This window comes from Nycticebus coucang, chromosome 10 (genome assembly GCF_027406575.1).
Source record: "Nycticebus coucang isolate mNycCou1 chromosome 10, mNycCou1.pri, whole genome shotgun sequence".
Taxonomy (NCBI): Eukaryota; Metazoa; Chordata; class Mammalia; order Primates; family Lorisidae; genus Nycticebus; species Nycticebus coucang.
Genome location: NC_069789.1, coordinates 121,435,199 through 121,453,966, shown reverse-complemented (window position 1 = coordinate 121,453,966; position 18,768 = coordinate 121,435,199). Strand labels below are relative to the sequence as shown.

General features: G+C 45.1%; 1 pseudogene; it reads left to right on the top strand.

Annotated features, from left to right (window-relative positions):
- Positions 1-8,890: 8,890 nt before the first annotated feature.
- Positions 8,891-9,017, top strand: LOC128597995 (uncharacterized; annotated as a pseudogene).
- The last annotated feature ends 9,751 nt before the right edge of the window (positions 9,018-18,768 follow it).

Below are 18,768 nucleotides of genomic sequence, written 5' to 3'. Positions count from 1 at the left end.
ACGTTCCTGGAGCGCCTCCTAGAGGCGTACCGCCTCTATACGTCAATAGACCCCGAGGCTCCAGAAAACAGACCGGCTATTGATATCGCCTTTGTCTTCCAGTCGGCCCCAGATATCTGAAAAAAATTACAAAAGATAGAGGTTTTGAAGGAAAGCTGTTATCTGAGCTAGTAGAGGTGGCCTAACGGGTGTTTAATAACAAAGACGACCCAGACCCCCAACTATCAAAGAAACTAGCCCGGGTACTAGTCCCTGCCCTGCAGGACTGGGATCGCACCAGAGATTTAAGAGGCGGAAGACAAGAGAAGGGGGAGGGAGGGAGGAAGAGAGACAGGGTCCCACTGAAGCGAGACCAGTGTGCTTACTGCAAAGAAACTGGGCATTGGAAAAACAAATGTCCCAAGAAAAAGAGGAGCCAGCTGACTCCAACAGCCCCCATTCTAGAACTGGACTGAAAGGGCCAGGTCTCCATACCACTAGGCCCCCAGGAGCCCATGGTAACGTTGAAGATAGGCGGCTGACTTGTAAACTTCCTTGTGAACACTAGAGCCACTTTCTCTGTCTTAAGGGAGAAAGGGCCCAGTCTTCAGGTATGGAATAACCATACAGGGAGCTACAGGAAAGACTGAATCATATCCATGGACTATGACAAGAATAACTAACTTAGGAAAGGGAACAATCTCCCACTCCTTCCTGGTGATGCCAGAATGTCCATATCCCTTAATGGATAGAGACTTACTCCAAAAACTACAAGCTACAATTTCTTTTGGAGAGGGGGAGGCAAAATTAACTACCAACCCCCCTCTACAAGGTCCATCTTCCATTCTTCTGATTCATCCCCTATCAGAAGAATACCATCTCCTGGGTGGAGACATCTCCTCTACAGGACATACTCTCTTGACACAGCTACAGAAAGAGATTCCTGGAATCTGGGTGGAAAATAATCCCCCAGGTCTGGTGCCCATTGCCCTTCCATTGTAGTCCAGCTCCTCAGCTCAGCTGAACCAGTAAGAGTTAAACAATATCCAATCTCAGGCGGCACCTGTGGCTCAGTGAGCAGGGTGCTGGCCCCATATACCGAGGGTGGCGGGTTCAAACCCGGCCCCGGCCAAACTGCAACAACAACAAAAAAAAATAGCTGGGCATTGTGGCAGGCGCCTGTAGTCCCAGCTACTCGGGAGCCTGAGGCAGGAGAATCGCCTAGGCCCAGGAGTTGGAGGTTGCTGTGAGCTGTGTGACGTCATGGCACTCTACTGAGGGCGATAAAGTGAAACTCTGTCTCTACAAAAAAAAACAAAAAAACAACAATATCCAATCTCCTTAAAGGCCTGTAAGGGCATTAGAGTTCACATCAGAAGGTTGAAAGATGCTGAGATCCTGATCCCCTGCCAGTCAGCCTGGAACACGCCCTTGCTGCCGGTCCATAAACCGGGAATCGATGACTTTAGACCTGTTCAGGACTTACAGGAAGTAAACAAGTGGGTGGAAACTATCTACCCCTCTGTGCCCAATCCATATACCCTCCTGAGCAAAACACCAGACCACCGATACTACACAGTGTTGGACTTAAAGGACGCCTTCTTCTCGTTACTGATAGCTGTGGTGAGTCAACCCATATTTGCTTTTAAATGGGCAGACCCAGAGAGAAACTTCACAGAACAGTTAACATGAACCAGGCTCCCCTGGGGATTAAAAATTCACCCACTCTGTTTGATGAAGCCTTAAGCCAAGATCTCTTTGATTTCCAAGGCCAGCACCCAGAGATAACTCTCCTCCAGTATGTAAATAACTTGTTGCTGGCAGCCAAAGACCTGGCAGTATGCCCAAATGCCACCTGTGACTTATTAATGACTCTGTATATCCTAAGTTACCGAGTCTCAGCCAAAAAGGCACAGCTGTGCTCTCAGACAGCTACATACCTGGGGTATGAATTAAAGGAAGGAAGATGGGCACTGTCCCCGGCCAGAATTCAAGCAATTCTACAGATTCCCCAACCCCAAACTAAACGACATGTCAGAGAATTCTTAGGACCAGTAAGCTACTGCTGGTTTTGGATTCCCAGTTTTGCAGACATCGCGAAACCTCTGTAGGCCCCGCCACTGGGGAAAAAAATAATAAACTACGCTGGGCAGAGGAGGAAGCCGAGGCTTCTGAACACTTGAGATAAGCCTTAGTAAGCGCCCCTGCCCTCGCACTCCTCAGTCTAAAAGCCTTTCCAACTGCATGTGGCAGAGACCTGGGGAACTGCAAAAGGAGTCCTGACCCCCAAACTGGGGCCATGGAAAAGCCCATAGCCTGTCTATCCAAGAGCCTGGATCCGGTTGCTGCTGGATGGCCAAACTGCCTAAGGGCAGTAGCTGCAACTGCCCTCTTAGTGCGGGAGACTTCGAAATTAACACTAGAGCAGGAAATCCAAATTATAGCCCCCCATTCTGTAGAGGCCCTGCTCCAAAGCCCCTAGATAAGTGGCTGTCAAATGCTAGAATAACCCATACCAGGCGCTCTTATTGGACCCTTCCCGGATACAATTCTTGAAAATGTCCACACACAATCCTGCCACCCTCCTCCCTGATGATAACCCTGAGGAGCCCCTGCATTTCTGCCCCAATATCCTAGAGGCCCTGCAGTGCCTCCGACCAGACCTCTGGGACAAACCATGGACTGAGGCAGGAGCAGTGAACCTCTACACCGATGGAAGCAGCTGCGTTTCCCAGGGAGTGAGTTATGCTGGAGCAGCAATAGTGACTTTGAATCAGGTCGTATGGGCCCAGGCTCTGGGGCATGCAACTTCCGCTCAGTGGTCCGAGCTGATTGCTGTAACCCGAGCCTTGTGGTGGGGGAAGGAAAAGACAGTCAACATCTATACGATAGCAGGTATGCCTTTGCCACAATACACATTCCTGGGGCCCTATATCAGGAAAGAGGACTCCTGACCTCTGGAGGCAGAGAAATTAAGAACTGGGAAGAGATACTAGCTCTCCTAGAAGCCATCTGTCTACCCCCCAAAGTGGCAGTTATTCACTGCCAGGGGCACCAGACTGAAGATTCCCCCACTGTTAAGGGAAATGCTCTAGCTGACCGCACAGCACGAGAGCTGATTAAACCGCTCAAAATACTTCCTGCCCTCCCTCCTTGGTATATACCCCAGAAGAGAGAGAACTAGGGAGCAAACTATGCACCTCCAAAGACCCCTAAGGCCTTGTATATGTACACCATGGAATATTATGCAGTCTTAAAGAAGGATGGAGACTTTACCTCTTTCATGTTTACATGGATGGAGCTGGAACATATTCTTCTTAGTAAAGTATCTCAAGAATGGAAGAAAAAGTATCCAATGTACTCAGCCCTACTATGAAACTAATTTATGGCTTTCACATGAAAGCTATAACCCAGTTATAACCCAAGAATAGGGGAAGGGGGAAAGGGAGGAGAGGGAGGGAGGAGGTGGGTGAAGGGAGGGTGATGGGTGGGATAACACCTGCGGTGCATCTTACAAGGGTATATGTGAAACTTGGTAAATGTAGAATGTAAATGTCTTAACACAATAGCTAAGAAAATGCCAGGAAGGCTATGTTAACCAGTGTGATGAAAATGTGTCAAACAGTCTATAAAACCAGTGTATGGTGCCCCATGATCGCATTAATGTACACAGCTATGATTTAATAAAAAAAAAGAGAGAGAGAAAAACAAAACAAAACAAAGATCCCTAAGGCTGGCTAATTCTGCCTGATCAACGTGTCCCTCATCCCGGTCCAAGTGGGAAGAGAACTGGTGCATCAAATCCATGACTGCTCCCACGTGGGAAGCACCAAACTGAACTTCTCCAAAAGGACTTCTGTATCCCCCATCTAAGGAAAATAGCTCAGCCAGTGGTGTCTTGTTGCCTACCGTGTGCACAGGTGAATGCTGGGAATGGACCTAAGATGCCTCTAGGGACCAGACTCCGCGGTGAGTTCTCTGGGGAACAATGGGAAGTGGACTTTACTGAGGTGGACCATTCCCAGTATGGATACAAATATCTTGTAGTTTTTATTAACACCTTCTCCAAATGGACTGAGGCCTACTCCACTAAATCAGAAACAGCACAGGTAATAGTAAAGAAACTCTTAAATGAAATTGTCCCCTGGTTTGGGTTACCCTTAAAGATGGGGTCCAACAATGGCCCGGCGTTCATTGCCCAGATAACTCAGGAATTGGCAAAGATCCTGGGCATAAGCTGGAAATTACATTGCATATATAGACCCCAGAGTTCAGGACAGGTAAAAAGAATGAATAGGACTTTGAAGGAGACTTAAATAAATTACACCTAGAGACTGGCGAAAATTGGGTGAATCTCCTTCCCTAAAGCTAAGACTCATACAGGACTGATTATAGTGTTACTTGCTGGACTGGGTGGGCTTAGGTCTTGCAGCCCTCATATGCCTGTGAATTATATTTAGGAGTTAACAAGAACTATAGATGGAAGATTAGTGAGCAGAATTCATAGCATAACCCAGCCTGTTTTTACTTTTGACCTATGCAGACTATATAATGGGAGGAAAGACTTGAATGAAGGGACATATCTCACTTACTACTGTACTCCCTGGTGTGGATGTGAAAATCTTATTCTTTCTTTTGGCTGGGGCCAGGTTTGAACCCGCCACCTCCGGTATATGGGGCCGGTGCCCTACTCCTTTGAGCCTGGAAATCTTATTCTTAAAAAGAGACTAAGAGACATAAAATACTATCTCTGCCCCAGCATAGGCAAGGACAAATGTGATTAAAAAAAATAACTTTCATTGTGCTTAATGAGATTGGGAAACCATTTCTCCTTGGAAAGGCAACCGTGATCCTTTGATATTCTTTGAAGGAAAACTTTAAAATCCTAACACACAAGATAAACGAAGACTTAAAAGAAGTAGAAAGCTCCATGACCCGACTAAAAACATCCTTAAACTCACTAGCTGAGGTGGTCTAGCAAAATCGGAGAGGACTGGATCTTCTATTCCTGAAGCAGGGAGGTTTGTGTGTAGCCCTGGGAGAAATGTATTGCTTTTACGCTAATAATTCAGGAGTAATAAGAAACAGCATGTCACTAATAAGAAAAAGGTTGTAGGAGAGAGAGGAGGCGTGGGATCAACCAACAAATTGGTATGAAACAATGTATAACTGGTCACCCTGGCTACCTAAGCTCCCCTCTGCATTGGCAGGACCCATTGTCCTGCTTCTACTAGGGCTAACAGTAGGACCTTGTGTCATTAATGCTCTCGCCTCCTACATCAGGAATAGAATACCGCCTTGCAAACCCACCACAAATATGTCAGTCAACAGGAGAAGAAGGAGGAATCAAAGATTTGATTTTTCCCAACAGAGAAGTTAGGAATGAGATGGGATAAAAATCCTGTCACTCTCAATGCCACCCCCCCACTTTGTTGCCTTCCTTTTTGCTTCACCCTTAAATTCTTGCTAAATCAGCAAGACACAATCAATAGCGGGAGGGGGGAGGGAGACTGCTTAACAGTAGTTTAGGAGTAGGTAAAATAGATAACAAAAAGATTAATAAAAAATGGTAGAAAGCATTAGACATTAAGTATAGTACAAGTGTATAAGAAATCATAATGAACTGTTTAATGAAATGTTAAAGGAGACAGAAGAAAAAAGGGGGGAAACAGAGGTAGTGGTGCTGAGAAGTCTGAGCTGCAGAAATTAGTCTGCACTGCCCCAATTTGCCCTCCGCGACCCCCACCATACTAAGAGGCCCAACCAGACATGGTGGCTAGCAAGATATTGTTAGAAGGAATGACTAAAACCAATGGGACTGGATGTCTGGGATTATTTTTATTGTATACCTTGTAAGCATTTAAACAATACCTGCCTCTGCAATTTTCTAATCACGCAAACTCACCCAAGATTACATCAGCCCACATTATATAAGCTGAACTCTACCAGTGCTCTGGGCTGCTCTTCATATTGGGGGCACAGCTGGCTGTTTGCTCTTTTCCTTAATAAAGACTTCCTAATCGGCACTGTGTTAATTGACTTTGGGTTTTGATATCTCACATCCATCCTATAACACTGGAAATCTGGCCCTCATGGGCCTTGTGTGTTGGGCGGATATGAGATTGAAATTTGAGAAAAGTTTTGCAAATACTTTCTCTCATTGGACATTATGCCAAACAAAATGAGCCAGTCACAGAGGGACAAACATTGTACAATTCCTCTTATATGAGGTACCTACACTAGTCAAACCCATAGAATCAGAGAATGGTGGTTGCCAGGGGCTGGGGAGTTGTTGTTCAACTGGTGTATCATTTCAGTTATGCGGGATGAATAAGGTCTAGAGAGGTGCTAGAGAGCGTTGTGTGCCGATGTGTGGAGAGACCTGTAAGACGACGACGGCCGCTGGCCTAAAATGGCGGAGGGATGGGAAGAACCTAACCTGTAGAGATAGCTGCTCCCCAGAAATAGATGACGCGCTAACTGCTTGTACTACATTAGGCAACCTATAACGGAGCCCCTTCCCTAAGCCCGGGGGGCTGAGTGGATTCTGAAATATTTGCAACATACTGACCGGTTGAGCATCCTAAATCTGCATATTCAAAATGCAAAATACCCCAGTAATCATTGCCCTTGAGTATCATGTTCTTACTGAAGAAATTTTGAATTTTAGGAGCATTTTAAACTGTGTGGTTTGGGAGCAGTCCCCCCTTTGGCTTGGCCCAGGCCTCAGTGAACCGTCCTGCCATGCGGGCTGGTGACGGTGGAGACCATGGGAGACCCTCACCTGTCCCAGAGGCCATCATGCGGGGTGTGGAGGCTGAGCCCAAGGTCATTCCTAGTTCCTCCCTCGTGGGCCCTTTTTTGCAGCACTGGCTGCACCTCAGGCAGCACTTGGGACCTGCTGACCTGGTGGCCACACCATTCCTTTTGCAGGGTGACTCTGCGAGAGTCTGCAGCCTGAGGTTCCTGACCTAGTTCTGGCACGTTATCACACCTGTGACTTGCCCTTGGCCAGGCATTGTCTTTTGCCTGAGGTCAGGAAGGATGCTCACAAGGTGGCTTTGCACCCGCAGTCATGCACTAGGGTGGACCAAAGAGTCACAAGAACCAGCCCATAGTAAGTTTACTTACGGTGTGGAACTCCTGGATGGCTGTGGGTCTTTAAATTCCCCGTGGCAGGCCTGCATTTGCTGTTTGTGGCTATGGCCTGGGTAAGGGCACAGCTTCAGATTCAAATTGTGTCTCCTTGAGCAAATCCCACATCTCTCAGACCACGTTTTCAGGGAGCTAAGATGTCAGCAGTCCATGCCTACCGACTGTGTGGTGGGAATTACGTAAAGTAATGTGTGTGAATGTGAGTAGAACTCAGTAGATGCTCAGGAAGTACTAATTTCTGTTTTGCTTTTTCCGTGAATATGCTTGTTTGAGGATGTAGAAGAAAAAGGTGTAAGGGGGTGTTCTCTTTGTATCCTGGAAGCTTTCCTGTTTTTTTTTTTTTTTTTTAGATAAAGACTGATTTCTGGTCCCTTATGTTGTATATAGCATAGTTTTGACGGTGAAGATTGGTTCTGCACATTTAGGGGTGTTTAATTTATACCATGTAAGATCAAGACTAAGATTAACCAGACACTCCCTGGGAGATTGTGGTCTTGGTCTCTTCTCAGGGTTGTAATGAAATTAATAAGTTCCAGCCAGAAGTACTCAGCAGGCTTAGAGAGATCTGAAGCCCTCCCCGCGCTTTTGCCTTCTCTAACTATTGAGCACTGAATAGCAGAAACAAAGCCATTGTGCATTTTTGCTTTCTGAGTCATCTATAGAGGCTTAAATTTAACCTGAGTGTCCTCTGATCTACCTAGAACATCCTGGTAGAGTTGTACATGTATGAGTAATTAAGAAAACTCTAAGTCCCAAGGTCATGTTTGTAAAGTAAAGTTCATGTCCAAGAGCACTACACGGCGCCCTCCACCTTCCCTCAAGGTTATGAAATGCTAAGTAAAAAACCTATCTCTTGAAGGTCCTTCATGTTCTGCCATTTAAAGCAGTAATTTTCAAAGCACTTGTTTGTAATGGAATTGCCGAGGACGTGTGTGTGTGTGTGTGTGTGTGTGTGTGTGTGATTTAGTCCACAGGTATGCTTTTGATAGTCTATAGTAGTACCCTGTTTCCCCGAAAATAAGACAGTGTCTTATATTAAGGTTTGCTCCCAAAGATGCGCTAGGTCTCATTTTCAGGGGATGTCTTATCTTTCCTGTAAGTAGGTCTTATTTTTGGAGGATGTCTTATTTTCAGGGAAACAGGGTAGAAGCTGTTAAAATTGGCAAACAATCCCTTGACCTCCGCTGTGAGGCAGCCAGGTGACAATTCACCTTCCAGGCCCCTGGGTTGAGTTTGCCCAGAGAGAGCTAGGGTGGGGATTCGAAAGAAATTCCTTGTGGTGGTGCCTGTGGCTCAAGGAGTAGGGCGCCGGTCCCATATGCTGGAGGTGGCAGGTTCAAACCTAGCCCCAGCCAAAAACCAAAAAAAAAAACAACAACAAAAACAAAAACAAAAGAAATTCCTTGTGTTGCACTTGAATCCTGTCACCAACTGAGTGCTCTGGAATGGTCTCACCTTTCCTCCTTAGGAATCCTCATCATTCCTACTCACTGAGTGCCTCTGCCTCAGGGTAGAAAGGGAAGATGGGCCACTTGCTGCCTTACCTGCAGAGAGGGGTGCTGTGGAAAATGCCCCTTAGAGACCTGGCCTTGGTTAGGACACCTGCATCCTTCCATGGGGAAGAAGAGGTAGGGCTCTATCTACCTGTGGAGAGCTTTGAAAACCCAGAAAAAGAGGCGGTATGAGGTCTACCAGTTCAGGAACAAATGCCATTGCTTCTGGTCTTCACTGTGAACCCTGGGGAAAGAGGTCCTGAAGGTAGTCTAATGTCTGTTAGAATCCAAGCGCTGAGTTTCTCAATTGCTGTGGACATGACCATAAAAAAACTTCCACTAGGTTTTCTATCTGCTACTTTGGTAGCAGTCAACCTACTGGGGACATTGTATTAACCCTTTATTAGACTGGTTTTCCCTCCGTTGCCTGCATGTGACACTGTCCAAGTGGAAATACAAAGCAAGCAACTGTGATTGTCTAATAGGTCTTACAGCAGGAACAAACAGTGCATGCCTGGATCTCTTGCTAACTGTTCAGGACAGCTAATAAATAGGTGGTTTGTGGAGCTAAGGGAGGCTTGTTTTATATGATCATCTTTGGAGATATAAACTTTTGTTATTATGTAGGGCTAACAGGACAAATGTGGATTGAGGATCTGTTCATTAAAAAGGGCTGTCTTGAAGGTAAATCTTCGGTGACTCCAGCCATTGAGATGGACAGCAGAAGGAGAATCACATGTGAAATTCCTCGAATAAAAATTTATTAATTTCTCCTACTGCCCTAATAAAAAAAACAACTTTTACACCATTAAAAAAAAAAAAAAAAAAGAATCCAAGCGCTGGGACAAACACCCTCTAGGGCAGCGGTTCTCAACCTGTGGGTCACGACCCACAGGAACTGTATTAAAGGGCCATAGCATTAGGAAGGTTGAGAACCATTGCTTAGGGTCTTAGGGAGGCCTTTGGTCTAGTGGTTAAACACATGGAATATAAAACTTGCTCTGCTAACTCACTATTCACGTTGACTGTGAGCAAATAAATTCTCTGCCTTGGTTTCCTCACCTGTAAAAGGGGAAGGTTGAGAGCTCCTACATTACAGGGCTGTTATGAGGACTAAATCAGTGTATGTAAAGTCAAAAAAATTGTGTGGTTTTGGATTTGGGATGCTCAACCTGAGATACTGTATTTTACCCTTAAAAGTTTGTCATGAGGCTCAGCACCTGTAGCTCAGCAGCTAGGGTGCCAGCCACAATACACCAGAGCTGGTGGGTTCGACCCCAGCCCAGGACTGCCAAACAACAATGACAACTACAACCAAAAAAATAGCCAGGCATTGTGGTGGGTGCCTGTGGTTCCAGCTACTTGGGAGGCTGAGGCAAGAGAATCACTTATGCCCAAGAGTTGAGGTTGCTGTGAGCTGCAATGCCACGGCACTCTACCAAGGGCTACATAATGAGACTGTCAAAAACAAATAAATAAATAAATAATCGTCAGGAGTTTAAATCTCATGCCATGCTCTTAATACACCAAAAAGGAGAAGGTTAGTCGTGATGTTAAATGTTTCTCTATGTGAAAGTTATTATTAATTATCCAAAGATCTAAGATCAATTGCAGGATGAAGTATTTCTCTTGGGAACATCAGGGTGTAGGTCTGCTCTGAAGTCCAGCAGGTCACAACGTGCTCAAAGGAAGAAGCTGAAGTTGGTTTGAAATCAGTGATTCCCTGGGTAGAGACAGACAGGTGAGTCCTCTTAGGAGGAACTGGTCAGAGAGGAAGGCTGAGGTGTCTCATTGATAAAAAGAAAAGAATGATACCAAATTAGGAGAAGTGATACGTGTGATGTTAGTAAATTTAGAAAGAGCTTAGACAACAAGCCCCTCTTCTTTGTCAGCTCTGGGCTCGGCCCTGATTCCCCAGAGGACAAGACAGAAAGAGCCAGGGCGACATTTAGCGAATAGTTGCAGAAATAGTTGATGATGCAGAGGTTATGAAGCGACAGTGCCCTTTTGGGAGGGACGCAGGAGCGGAGGGTAAGAGCCGCCCGCGGGGGTGGGGGATCGGCCTTCAGGTGGGCGGACACCGGCTGCAGGAGGAGCTGGCAGAGTCCGTGCGGGGAGGGTGGAGAGCAAGGAGCACGGCGGACTGCGGCGCGGCGGCGGAGAGTCAGACCCTGCCGTACCGAAGGCGGCGTTGGAGAGGTCGACATCCCGGGAGCTTCCAAGCTGGGGACGTCGCCGCCCCCTGGTGGACAGTGAGGAAAGTGTAGCAGGCAGAGGGACCGCTCCGGGCTGCACGTTTTGTTCAACATCTGCGTGTAGACATGTTCCACGGGTCTCGCCTATAGTAGTCAACGCTCCGTCACGGCTGGAGATTGGGAGGGGGCGGTAACCACAGGGGCACCACGGGTTATAACCCTAGCACTTTGGAAAGCCGGAGGATAGCTTGAGCTCAGGTGTTCGAGACCAGCCTGAGCAAGAGTGAGACACACACACACCCCACCCCCGTTTCTACAATAAATGGAAAAATTAGGCGTGGTAGTGCACGCCTGTAGTCCCAGCTGTTGGGGAGGCTGAGGCAGGAGGATCTCTTGAGCCCAGGAGCTCGAGGTTGTTGTGAGCTATGATGAAGCCACCGGGCTCTAGCCAGGGCAACAGGGCAAGACCCTGTCTCAAAAACAAAACAAAACAAAAAGAGGCTCCATCCGGTTCCAACTCTGTGAGTCCAATCTCTGTGACTTCAAATATACCATCTCCTCCCTCCTTCTCAATGAGATGTCACCCAAGATTCCTGGGAATGTCTGTCTGTATTTGTCTGCATTAGGTTGGCTCTGCATGCCCCCCTGGGCCAGTGATGTCTGGGGCAGAGTGCTGAAGAGAGGACAGTCTGGGACTGGAAGAGGGAGGGGCAGGAGGGGAAGGTCAGTGTCAGGGGAAGAAAGGGAGGAGGGACAAGGCAATTTCTCTTCTCACTCCCAGGGACCAGAATGGGGGAGGGCCCTGACTCTGGGGATGCAGCCCCACACACTTCTCATCCCTGGGTCAGGGGAGAGGAGAGCTGCTTCCTCTCCTGTTCATCTGGACCTGCTGAGATGGCGCCACATTCACACTGGGCTCCTCCCCACAGAGCCTGTGTTCTTCTCTCCTCTGTTCCCCATGCCTGGGTTTTCTTTCCTGCACCCCCTTCTCCTGGCCTCTGCTGGTATCCCGGCCAGTGCCCCCACTTACTCCCGTTCCAGGCAGCTCTCCCCATGGTCACTGCCCCCTCCCAATCTTTGATCCCTGTGAGGAGGGGGAAGGTGAAGGCGAGATAGGCGCTGTCCAAAGTGCTGCGCTCTCTGTACAGCCTGAGCGGGAGGCTCCCTGACGTGTCACCGGGAGGAGGCCGCAGGAGGGAGCTGTGTCTCAGGGGTGCCTGGATCACAGGGAGTTCTGCTCCAGGGTGGGCTGGACCTGCGAGCTGCAGGGAACCAGCTTCTCCAGCTCCGGGTTCCTCTCAGAGGCTGATTCTCGTGCGTTGTCCCGAAGCCTGGGCCAGAGTCCTCCTCACAATATCCAGACAGAGCTGTGTGTGGAGACTTAGTGGAGAGTCTTGTGTCCTCACGCAGAGTGTCCAGGGGACAGACCCATTATCTCCCCTTTCTGAACCCCACAACAAGATCTGAAGAGTGAGCAGGGTCAGGTAGAATCAGAATCCATGGGCTGGATGTGTGTCCCGGGAGTGCTGTGGTCTGTGCCTCCTGCTTAACTCCCAGTCTCTTTGCAGATACATTTACTTTGTGCTTCTGCAGGTGGCTGGTCAGTGTCATGTCCCTAAATCCTTGGATCTCTCTTACAGAAGGTCAAGAGGGGTCTGTTGTCCGTATGTGAGTATGGTGAGGACTCTGATCAGGGTGAGTGAATTTTACCTGGTGAGTTTTTCCCCACCAAAACTTCTTTTAAATTGTGGTAAAAACATATATCAAAAATGTGCCATTGAGCCATTTTCTTTTGTGTAATTAAGCGGAATCAACTACATTCACAACATCAAACAACCATACCACTATTTTCCTTCAGAAAACTTTCATCACCCCAAATAGAAGCTCTGTGTCCATTAAACAATAATGCCCCATTCCTCCTGCCTCCAGACTTTGATAATCTCTCATGTACTTTCTGTTTCTATGAAGTTGCTTATTCTTGGTATTTCATATAAACAGAATCATGCAACATAAGTCATTTTGTTTCTGGCTTATTTCACTCAGCAAAATGTTTCCAAGGTCCATCAGGTTGAGGCACATATCAGAGCTTCCTTTTCTTTTGTGTGTGAGAAAGACCAATTTATCTATTTTTCTTTTTGTCATTCATGCATTGTGTCAGAGCTAAGAATCTGTCGCCACATCTGAGGTGTACCCTTATGTTTTCTTCTAAGAGTTTCTCATGGTTTTAGCCATTACCTTTAACTCATTGATCTATTTTGAGTTAACTTTTGAGTAAGGTGAGACGCAGTCCTGCAGAACTTCATTCTTTGGCAGGTGACTATCCAGCTGTTGCAGCACCTTTATTTGAAAAGATCATTCTTCGCCCATTTGGTTATCTTGGCACCTGTATTAGGGTTCTCCAGAGAGACAGAAATAATAAAATATAGATATAGGTATAGAAATAAAGATACCCAAGAAAAGATTTATTAGGGGAATTGGCTCATGTGAATATGGAGGGTGAGAAGACCCAGGAAAAGCCGTTGTCAAGCTGGAACTACCAGGGAGATTGGTAGTGTGGCTCAGCCTGAGCCTCAAAGCCTCAGAACCAGGGAAAATGACGGTCTAACATCAGTTCCTGGACGAAGGCCTGAGAACCTGGAGTTGTATTATGCAAGGCTGGAGAAGAAGGTGGTTCCAGCTTTAGTGTGGTGGTGGTGAGATAGATTTGTGCCTTTTTATTATATCCAGGGCCTAAGCTGAGTGCATAGCTCCTGCCCACAGTGAGTGAGGTGGACCTTCCTTACTGTGGCAAAATTGTGGTAAAAACACGTATCAAAAATGTGCCATTTAACCATTTTTGAGTGTTTAAAAAAATTTTAATTTTTAACCACCTTTCTTACTGATTCAAATACATAGTACCAACGCATTCAGGAAACACTGTCACAGTCACTCAGATATAAAATTTCAACAGCTATGTGGTATCCTTAATCCAGTCAAGTTAACACGTAAAACTAATCATTAATTACCCTTATCAACTGACTATAAATACGAAGGTTTATTTCTTGGCTCTCAATTCTAAGCCGTTGCTATATGTGTATCCTTATTCTAGTTCCATGCTGTTTTGATTACTGTAGCTATATAGTAAATTTTCAGACAAGAAATTATGGGTCTTCCTTTTTTTTTTTTTTGAGACAGAGTCTCACTATGTCGCCCTTGGTAGAGTGCCGTGGCCTCACACAGCTCACAGCAACCTCCAACTCTTGGGCTTAAGTGATTCTCTTGCCTCAGCCTCCCAAGCAGCTGGGACCACAGGCGCCCGCCACAATGGCTGACTTTTTTTGGGTTGCAGTTGTCATTGTTGTTTAGCAGGCGGGGCCCAGCTCCAACCTGCCAACCTACTCACTGAGCACAGGCGCCAAGACAGAAATTGTGGGTCTTCCTATTTTCTTTTTCTTTTTGAAAACTATTTTGGGTATTCTGAGTTGTCTGTATTTTCCTTTAATGTCTTTCCATGGTTCTCATTTGAGAGCCATTCCTTACCTCCTCTCAGATGAATTTGACAGTCTAGAAACATTTTTGGGAACTTGAAGTGGAAAAAATATTCTCATTTTATTTGCTAAGTTACAGTGTTAGAGTGTGAGTCGTCCCCTGCTGTGGTTTGAATCTTTGACCACTTCAAAACGCACATTGATTTAGGGCCTCTGAGCTGTGAATGGGTCATTAGTGGGTTAGTCCATTCACGGATTATTTGTGGATTTTTTGATTATTGGGTCATTGGGTTAGTGGATCAATGGGTTATCGGGGGAGTGGACTAGTTATCACGAGCATGGGTTTGTTAGTAAGCCAGTCTAGCTCTCGCCCTACACCTCTCTTACCCATCATTCCTTTTGTCACATTGCAACACAGCATGAGGCCTTCACCAGAAGCCAGCCAGAGGCAGCCACCCAAATTTGAACTTCCCAGCCTCCAGACCTATAAGAAATAAATATCTTTTCTTTATACATTACCCAGTCTGTGGTATTCTGTTATCACAACTTTCAGTGACGTAAGATAAGTACATCTGAGAAACAATCAAGAGACATTTCAAGCACTTACATGCGTGATGAGGAACAGCGCCTTCCAAGATGATGGGAAAAGAGGGCACTGTTTGGGGGCACAATTTTTTTTAATTAAAAAATTTAAAATTATTGGGTGGCACCTGTGGCTCAGTGGTAGGGCGCCGGCCCCATATCCCGAGGGTGGCAGGTTCAGGCCCGGCCCCGGCCAAACTGCAACCAAAAAATAGCCGGGCGTTGTGGCGGGCGCCTGTAGTCCCAGCTACTCGGGAGGCTGAGGCAAGAGAATCGCCTAAGCCCAGGAGTTGGAGGTTGCTGTGAGCTGGGTGAGGCCACGGCACTCTACCAAGGGCCATAAAGTGAGACTCTGTCTCTACAAAAAAAAAAAAAAAAAAAAATTTAAAATTATTTTTGATACATTATAGTTATAAATATTTGTGGGGTACATGTGAAATTTTGTTACATGCCTGTGTGTGTAATGATCAAGTCCAGGTATTCAGGGAATCTGTCACCCATGTATTTTCATTTCTGTGTTTTGGGTCCATTTAAAATCCTCTCTTTTAGCTATTTTGAAAAATACAATACATTCTGCTAACAAATATTAGAACTTATTCCTTATCTCAAACTGCAAGTTTCTACCCACTGACCAGCCTCTCCTCATCTCACCCCCCCACCCCACCAACTTCCCAGTCTCTGGCATGTATCATTTTTAGCTCCCACGTGTAAGTGAGAACATGCAATTCTTGACTTTTTGTGCCTGACTTATTTCACTTAACATAATAACCTCCGGTTTCAGTCGCATTGCTGCAAATGATACGATTTCATTCTTTCTTACTGCCCTTGTATATATATGCCACATTTTCTTTCTTTCTGAGGATTTCATAATTTTCTTTATAGAGGTCCTTCACCTCCTTTGTTAGGTATATTCCTAGGTATTTCATTTTCTTTGAAACTAAGGGGCACTTAGTTGGATTCCATATCTTTGCTGTTGTAAATAGGGTTGTAAGAGACACAGGAGGGTATGTATCCCTTTGATATATTGGTTTCTTTCCAGAAGTGAGATTGCTTATCATATGGTAGTTCCATTTTTAGTTCCATATGGATATCTCCATATGGTTTTCCATAGAGGCTGTACTAATTTACATTCCCACCAACTGTGTACTGGAATTCCCTTTCCACCTCCTCACCACCATATGGTAATTTTGGTCTTTTGAATAATAGGTATTCTATCTAGGATAAGATGGTATCTCATTGTGGTTTTGATTTGCATTTCCCTGATGATTAGCGATAGTTAGCATTTTTTGTTTTTTGGGGGGTGGGTGCTTGACTCACAGGCTTTATTTACATTTGTCTACAGTATCATTTCCTTATGAAATGAACTAGTACAGCTTAGTTAAACCAAATGAAATCATCATCACCTCAATTGTCTGTAAACGACTATTAGCTAAATTTATAACCTTGCATTTGCTTAGTGGAGCCAAAGTTTTATATACAGAAAGCACAAAAATAAACCAATGGTAACATGCTGAATCTAGAAGATCATCTGAACAACTCAGAAGGTGGACTTCTAAGTCTGAGGCACAATTACAAGAGAGGAAAAGTTCTTGTGCAACCTACAGTAAACGTAGCAAAGAAAATTAAGACATAAAAAACATGGGAAAGCCATTGTAAAAATATTATCAAAATATTTCTACATAACATAGCTTGCTTTCATTTTTAGATCAGTTAAAGAGAAAAACACTTTAAAATAAAAAACAAATATAATTTTGTTTGATCTGTCTACTAGATACCTTAAACAAGTTCAAATTTTTTTTTTTTTTTTTTTTTTTGTGTAGAGACAAGAGTCTCCCTGTACCGCCCTTGGGTAGAGTGCCGTGGCGTCACACGGCTCACAGCAACCTCTAACTCTTGGGCTTACGCGATTCTCTTGCCTCAGCCTCCCGAGCAGCTGGGACTACAGGCGCCCACCACACCGCCCAGCTATTTTTTTTTTGTTGTTGTTGTTCTTGCAGTTTGGCCGGGGCTGGGTTTGAACCCGCCACCCTCGGTATATGGGGCCGGCGCCCTATTCACTGAGCCACAGGCACCGCCCACAAGTTCAAATTTTTATGTAAACTGCAGCAGACAATGTTCGGGGGAAAGAAAACAATAAAAAAATCAGTACCCCATAACAAAAGCACAATTGTTGATTTCCCTTAATATACTTACCTTGTATTGTCACTGAAGATATTGCTAAGAAATGATTTTCATGGGCGGCGCCTGTGGCTCAGTGAGTAGGGCGCCGGCCCCATATGCCGAGGGTGGAGGGTTCAAACCCGGCCCCGGCCAAACTGCAACAAAAAAATAGCCGGGCGTTGTGGCGGGCGCCTGTAGTCCCAGCTGCTCGGGAGGCTGAGGCAGGAGAATCGCCTAAGCCCAGGAGTTGGAGGTTGCTGTGAGCTGTGTGACGCCACGGCACTCTACCGAGGGCCATAAAGTGAGACTCTGTCTCTACAAAAAAAAAGAAATGATTTTCATTTTTAAACCAGAAAACAAAATGGAGTTCAGTGACCAAATTTTAATTTTGAAAAATAAAACAAACTCTGAAAGCATTTTAAGCCATAAGTTATTTCAAGTGAACAGGAAAAAAATAATGATTTTGCCTTACATTATGTAGAAATAAGCATTCATTTGTTATTTGGAAGAAAACTTTATGCAGTGGTTATAGTAAGTCATCTAGAGACAAATGTTCACTTAAATTCACAATGTCTGTGGTGCCTTTCCATCTGAAAAGAAATATACTTCAAAAGCTTTCTTAAGGCAAAACTTACTAAATGCAGAATACGAATGCCTACATACAGTAACTAAGAAAATGCCACGAAGGCTACGTTGAACAGTTTGATGAGAATATTTCAGATTGAGGGGGAAAGCAGAAAGAGGGACGGGGGGGGGGGCTTGGTGTGTGTCACACTTTATGGGGGCAAGACATGATTGCAGGAGGGACTTTACCTAACAATTGCAATCAGTGTAACCTGGCTTATTGTACCCTCAATGAATCCCCAACAATAAAAAAAAAAAAAAGGAAAAAGTACATTAAACCTATAAAACAATATGAAAAGGACAGCAACGCAGACCTAAATTATTGAAGTGAAAAACCTAAAAAAAAAAAAAAAAGAATATTTCAGATTGTATATGAAACCCGCACATTGTACCCGTTGATTGCACTAATGTACACAGCTATGATTTAACAATAAAAATAAATAAATTAAAAAAAAAGCTTTCTTAAATTTTCTCATTAACTATGATTTAGCCTTTTCTACCCTATCACATTTCACAACTGGATTTTAAAGGGTATCACACAAAGCTTCTTAAAATACTGATATACATTTTCAAATAAGATGTGTCTCTTAACAGGAAACTCTATCAATACAGATGAAATGTTAGGGTTTATTTCTTGCCCCAAATTATGTGTCAGAAAGGAAAATAACATTTTCTTCTTCAGCAATTCACAAGATTCTTTTGCATTAAATGTGGTGGTACAAAAAAATAAAGCTGGATAAAAGGGAGACAATGATTCTAAGGCACCCTTAGCATAGGGAATTTAAAAATAAACAAGTTTCCGGTTAGCTGTTTAAACTGTTGAACTTTTTTGGGCGGCGCCTGTGGCTCAGTTGGTAAGGCGCCAGCCCCATATGCCGAGGGTGGCGGGTTCAAACCCGGCCCCGGCTGAACTGCAACCAAAAAATAGCCAGGCGTTGTGGTGGGCGCCTGTAGTCCCAGCTACTCGGGAGGCTGAGGCAAGAGAATCGCTTAAGCCTGGGAGTTGGAGGTTGCTGTGAGCTGTGTGATGCCATGGCACTCTACTGAGGGCCATAAAGTGAGACTCTGTCTCTACAAAAAAAAAAACTGTTGAACTTTTTTATGTTAAGTATA